Source organism: Rattus norvegicus, chromosome 20 (assembly GCF_036323735.1).
Source record: "Rattus norvegicus strain BN/NHsdMcwi chromosome 20, GRCr8, whole genome shotgun sequence".
In the NCBI taxonomy this organism is placed as follows: domain Eukaryota; kingdom Metazoa; phylum Chordata; class Mammalia; order Rodentia; family Muridae; genus Rattus; species Rattus norvegicus.
In genome coordinates, this window is record NC_086038.1 from 1232266 (window position 1) to 1237846 (window position 5581).

At 38.4% G+C, this 5581-nt stretch overlaps 1 non-coding gene across 1 annotated transcript; it reads right to left on the bottom strand.

The window, feature by feature from the left end:
- Positions 1–1488: 1488 nt before the first annotated feature.
- LOC120099046 (U6 spliceosomal RNA) lies at positions 1489–1594 on the bottom strand. Its single transcript, XR_005497870.1, has one exon. It is a non-coding gene; the product is annotated as a U6 spliceosomal RNA (small nuclear RNA).
- Positions 1595–5581: the final 3987 nt, after the last annotated feature.

The window sequence follows — 5581 nt, forward strand, 5'->3', positions numbered from 1 at the left end:
TTATTTCTTCCTTGACCAAGTTATCATTGAGTAGAGCGTTGTTTCAATGTGTATGTGGGAGAAGACAAGCCTTAATCCGTGGTGGTAGGATGCATGGGATTATTTCTATCTTCTTGTATCTATTGAGACCTGTTTTGTGACCAATTATATGATCAATTTTGGAGAAATACCATGGTGCTGAGAAGAAGGTTTATTCTTTTCTTTTAGGATTAAATGTTCTATAGATATCTGTTAAATCCATTTGGTTAATAACTTCTGTTAGGTTCTCTATGTCTCTGTTTAGTTTCTGTTTCCACGATCTGTCCATTGATGAGAGTGTGGTGTTGAAGTCTCCATTATTATTGTATGAAGTGCAATGTGTGCTTTGAGCTTCAGTAAGGTTTCTTTTAAGAATGTAGTTACCCTTGCATTTGGAGCATAGATAATCAGGATTGAAAGTTTATCTTGGTGGATTTTTCCTTTTGTGAATATGAAGTGTCCTTCCTTATCTTTCTGAATAACTTTTGGTTGAAATTCAATTTTACTCAATATTAGAATGTCTACTCCAGCTTGTTTGTTGGGACCATTTGCTTAGAAAACTGTTTTCTAGCCTTTTACTCTGAGGTAGTGTCTGTCTTTGTCACTGAGTGTGTTTCCTGTATGCAGCAAAGTGCTGGGTCCTCTTTCCATAGCCTTGTGTTAGTCTATGTCCTTTTATTGCGAGATTGAATCCATTGAATTGGTACCAATGATTGTTGTTTCCTGTTATTTTTGTAGTTAGAGGTGGAATTATGTTTGTGTGGCTATCTTCTTGGGGTTAGTTGAAATTAGATTACTTTCTTGCTTTTTCCAGGGTGTAGTTTCCTTCCTTGTGTTGGAGTTTTCCATCTATTATCCTTTGTAGGTTTGGATTTGTAGAAAGATTTTGTGAAAATTTGCTGTGGTCATGGGGTATCTCAGTTTCTCCATCTATGGTAATTGATTGTTTTGCAGAGTATAGTAGCCTTGGCTGGCATTTGTGTTTTCTTAGATTCTGTATGATATCTGCCCAAGATCATCTTGCTTTTAGAGACTCTGGTGAGAGGTCTGGTGTAATTCTGATACATCTGCCTTTATATGTTACTTGACCTTTTCTCTTACTGCTTTTAATATTCTTTCTTTGTTTTGGGCATTTGGTGTTTTTACTATTATGTGACAGGAGGAATTTCCGTTCTGGTCCAATCTACTTGAAGTTCTGTAGACTTCTTGTATGTTTATGGGCATCTCTTTCTTTAGTTTATGGAAGTTTTATTCTACAATTTTGTCGAAGATATTTAAAAATATGAAACATTGGGGCTGGAGAGATGGCTCAGAGGTTAAGAAGACTAACTGCTCTTCCAGAGGACCTGAGTTCAAATCCCAGCAACCACATGGTGGCTCACAACCATCTGTAATGGGATCCGATGCCCTCTTCTTGTGCATCTGAAGACAGAGACAGTGTAGTTAATATATGACAAATAAATATTTTAAAAACATATGGAACGCTTCACAAATTTGCGTGTCATCCTTGTGCAGTGACCATGTTATATTCTCTCTATCATTCCATATTTAGTATATGTGCTGATGTATCAAGCACTCTAATTTTCAATTAAGTAAATTTAAAACTATTTTTTCATACATCTTGAGGAAGCATTTAACACTGGGAAGCCTAAAGAATTAATACTGTAAACAATTGCTGTATTGCCAAAAGCAAACTAGATATTTAGTGCTATCAGAAGTTACAAAACAGAAATAAGAAAAATCTTAGACAAGATGGATGAAGCAAAGAAGTGCAGGCCGACAGGAGCCGGATGTAGATCGCTCCTGAGAGACACAGCCAGAATACAGCAAATATAGAGGCGAATGCCAGCAGCAAACCACTGAACTGAGAATAGGTCCCCTATTGAAGGAATCAGAGAAAGAACTGGAAGAGCTTGAAGGGGCTCGAGACCCCAAAAGTACAACAATGCCAAGCAACCAGAGCTTCCAGGGACTAAGCCACTACCTAAAGACTATACATGGACTGACCCTGGACTCTGACCCCATAGGTAGCAATGAATATCCTAGTAAGAGCACCAGTGGAAGGGGAAGCCCTGGGTCCTGCTAAGACTGAACCCCCAGTGAACTAGTCTATGGGGGGAGGGCGGCAATGGGGGGAGGGTTGGGAGGGGAACACCCATAAGGAAGGGGAGGGGGGAGGGGGATGTTTGCCCGGAAACCGGGAAAGGGAGTAACACTCGAAATGTATATAAGAGATACTCAAGTTAATTTTAAAAAAAAAAGTAAAAAAAAAAAAAAAAGAAAGAAAAATCTTAAAGGGATATTGAACCACAAAAGACCAATAGTGGAAAAAGCAATTCTATGAAGAAAATAACAGTGCTGGAGATATCTCCATATTGATTTCAAATTAGACTACAAAGCCATAAGAATAAAAATTACATGCTACTGACACAGGAACAGACTTATATATAACAGATGTAAATAGAATAATAACAATTTAATAAAAACAATATAAAATGCAAGATTCTTATATAAGCCCTATGATTTTTTTACAAATATGTCAAAACTACACACTGGACAAAAGACATCCTCTTGAACAAGTGGTGTTTGGAAAAGTAGATATCCATATGTAGAATAAAACTACATTAGGTATTTTACACTTCAAAAGATTCCAAATGTATCAAAGACCTCACTGTAAGACCTGAAAAGCTGAAAGGATTAGAGAAAAATTAGGGAAATGCTTTACCATACAAGTTGCCTTAGTTTTGTTTCCTGTTGTTGTAATAAAATACCCTCACAAAAGTAACTTAAAGAATGAAAGGTTTATTCCAGCTCACAGTTCAAGGATATGGCCCATCCTTGTGTGAATTTCAACCAAAAGTTATTCAGAAAGATAAGGAAAGACACTTCCTATTCATCAAAGGAAAAATCCACCAAGATAAACTTTCAATCCTGATTATCAATGCTCCAAATGCAAGGGTAACTACATTCTTAAAAGAAACCTTACTGAAGCTCAAAGCACACATTGCACTTCATACAATAATAATGGAGACTTCAACACCACACTCCCATCAATGGACAGATCGTGGAAACAGAAACTAAACAGAGACATAGAGAACCTAACAGAAGTTATTAACCAAATGGATTTAACAGATATCTATAGAACATCAATAGACACAAGAAAATAGAAATAATCCCATGCATCCTACCACCATGGATTAAGGCTTGTCTTATCCCATATACACATTGAAACTGAACAACGCTCTACTCAATGATAACTTGGTCAAGGAAGAAATAAAGATATTAAAGCATGTTGATAATTCCTTCAGTTCAAGACTGCACCCAGGAGCAGATCCTGTGCTCCAGCCCCCTGACCCCGCACACACCCAGAGTCAGCCTGACCCCGAAAAGTTCTGACACTCCCAAGGTCACAGGTGAGTTTCCCATCCACCCCAATACCTGGCCTCTGGGACACCACGCCCGGGGGCCAGAAGACATGGGACCTCCTACCCTGTGACACACCTTTTATCATTTATGCCAGGGAGCACATCCTGTTTTCTAGACCCCTGCTCCACCCCTTCCACACCCAGAGACAGCTTGTACCCCAGAAGTTCTAACACAGCAAGGATCACAGACCAGGCTCTTCAGACCCTCTCCCAAACCCAGAGACAGCGTGACCTAAGGAAGCCCAACATAACCAGGCACACAGGAGGGACAGGCTCCAGTCAGAGACAGCAAGGCCAGTTAACACCAGAGATAACCTGATGGAGAGAGGCAAGTGCAAGAACATAAGCAAGAGAAAACAATGGTACTTGACAATCTCAGAACCCAGTTCTCCCACTACAGCAAACCATGGATATCTCAACATACCTGAAAAGCAAGATTCTAATTTAAAATCCCACCTCATGAAGATTGTAGAGGACTTTGAGAAGGACATAAATAGCTTCCTTAAAGAAATACAGGAGAACACAGGTAAACAGGTAGAAGCCCTTAAAGAGGAAACATATAAATCCCTTAAATACAGGAAAATACTATCAAACAGGTGAAGCAATTGAACAAAGCATTCCAGGATCTAAAAATGGAAATAGAAACAATAAATAAATCCAAAAGGGAGACAACCCTGGAGATGAAAAACCTAGGAAAAAGAACAAGAGTCACAGATGCAAGCATCACCAAAAGAATACAAGAAATAAAAGAAAGAATCTCAGGTGTAGAGGACACCATAGAAAGCATTGACATAACACTCAAAGAAAATACTCCTAACTCAAAACATCCAAGAAACTCAGGACACAATAAAAAAAAAAAAACTAAGAATAATAAGTATAGAAGAGAGTGAAGATTCCCAAGGGGTCAGTAAACATCTTCAAAAAAAACATCATAGGAAAAAAAAACTTCCCTAACCTAAAGTAAGAGATGCCCATAAATGTATAAGAAGCCTGCAGAGCCCCAAATACATTGGCCCAGAAAATAAATTCCTCCTGTCATATAATAATCAAAATACCAAATGCACAGGACAAGGAAATAATATTAAAAGTTGTAAGGGAAAAGGCCAAGTAACATATAAAGGCAGACCTATCAGAATTACACCAGACCTCTCACCAGAGACTAAAAGCCAGAAGATCTTGGGCAGGTGTCATACAGAACCTAAGAAAAGACAAATGCCAGCCCAGGCTACTGTATTCTGCAAAACTATCAATTGCCATAGGTAGAGAAACCAAGATATTCCATGGCAAAACCAAATTTAAACAGCATTTTTTCATAGAAGGAAAATCCCTATACAAGGAGGGAAAATACACCCCCTCCCCACTAAAAAAAAAACAACAAGAAATTAATCTTCTCATGAAAACCTCAGAAGATGGAATGATCTCCCATGCTCATGGATTGGCAGGCTTATTATCGTAAAAATGGCCATCTTACCAAAAGTAATCTATAGATTAAGTGCAATTCCCATCAAAACCCCAACTCAATTCTTCATAGAGTTACAAAGAGCAACTCTCAAATTTATCTGGAATAACAAAACATCCAGGATAGGGAAAACTATTCTCAACAATAAAAGAACTTCTGGGAGAATCACCATCCCTGACCTCAAGCTGTACTACAGAGCAATAGTGATAGAAAACACATGGTATTGGTACAAAGACATGCAGATAGATCAATGGAAAGGAACTAAAGACTCAGAAGTGAACCCATACACTTGGTCTTTGACAAAGAAGCTAAAACCACAGTGGGGGAAAGACAGCATTTTCAACAAATGGTGCTGGTTTAACTGGCAGTCAGCATGTAGAAGAATGCAAATTAATCTATTCTTATTTCCTTGTACAAACCTAAAGTCCAAGTGGATCAAGGACCTTCACAGGAAACCAGATATGCTGAATCTAACAGAAGAGAAAGTAGGAAAGAACCTTGAACACATGAGCACAGGAGAAAATTTCCTGAACAGAACACCAATGGCTCATGCTCTAAGATCAACAATTGACAAATGGGACCTCAAACTTGAAAGAATTTGGTAAAGCAAAGGACACTGTCAATAGGACAAAATGGCAACCAACAGATTGGGAAAATATCTTTACCAACTCTACATCCA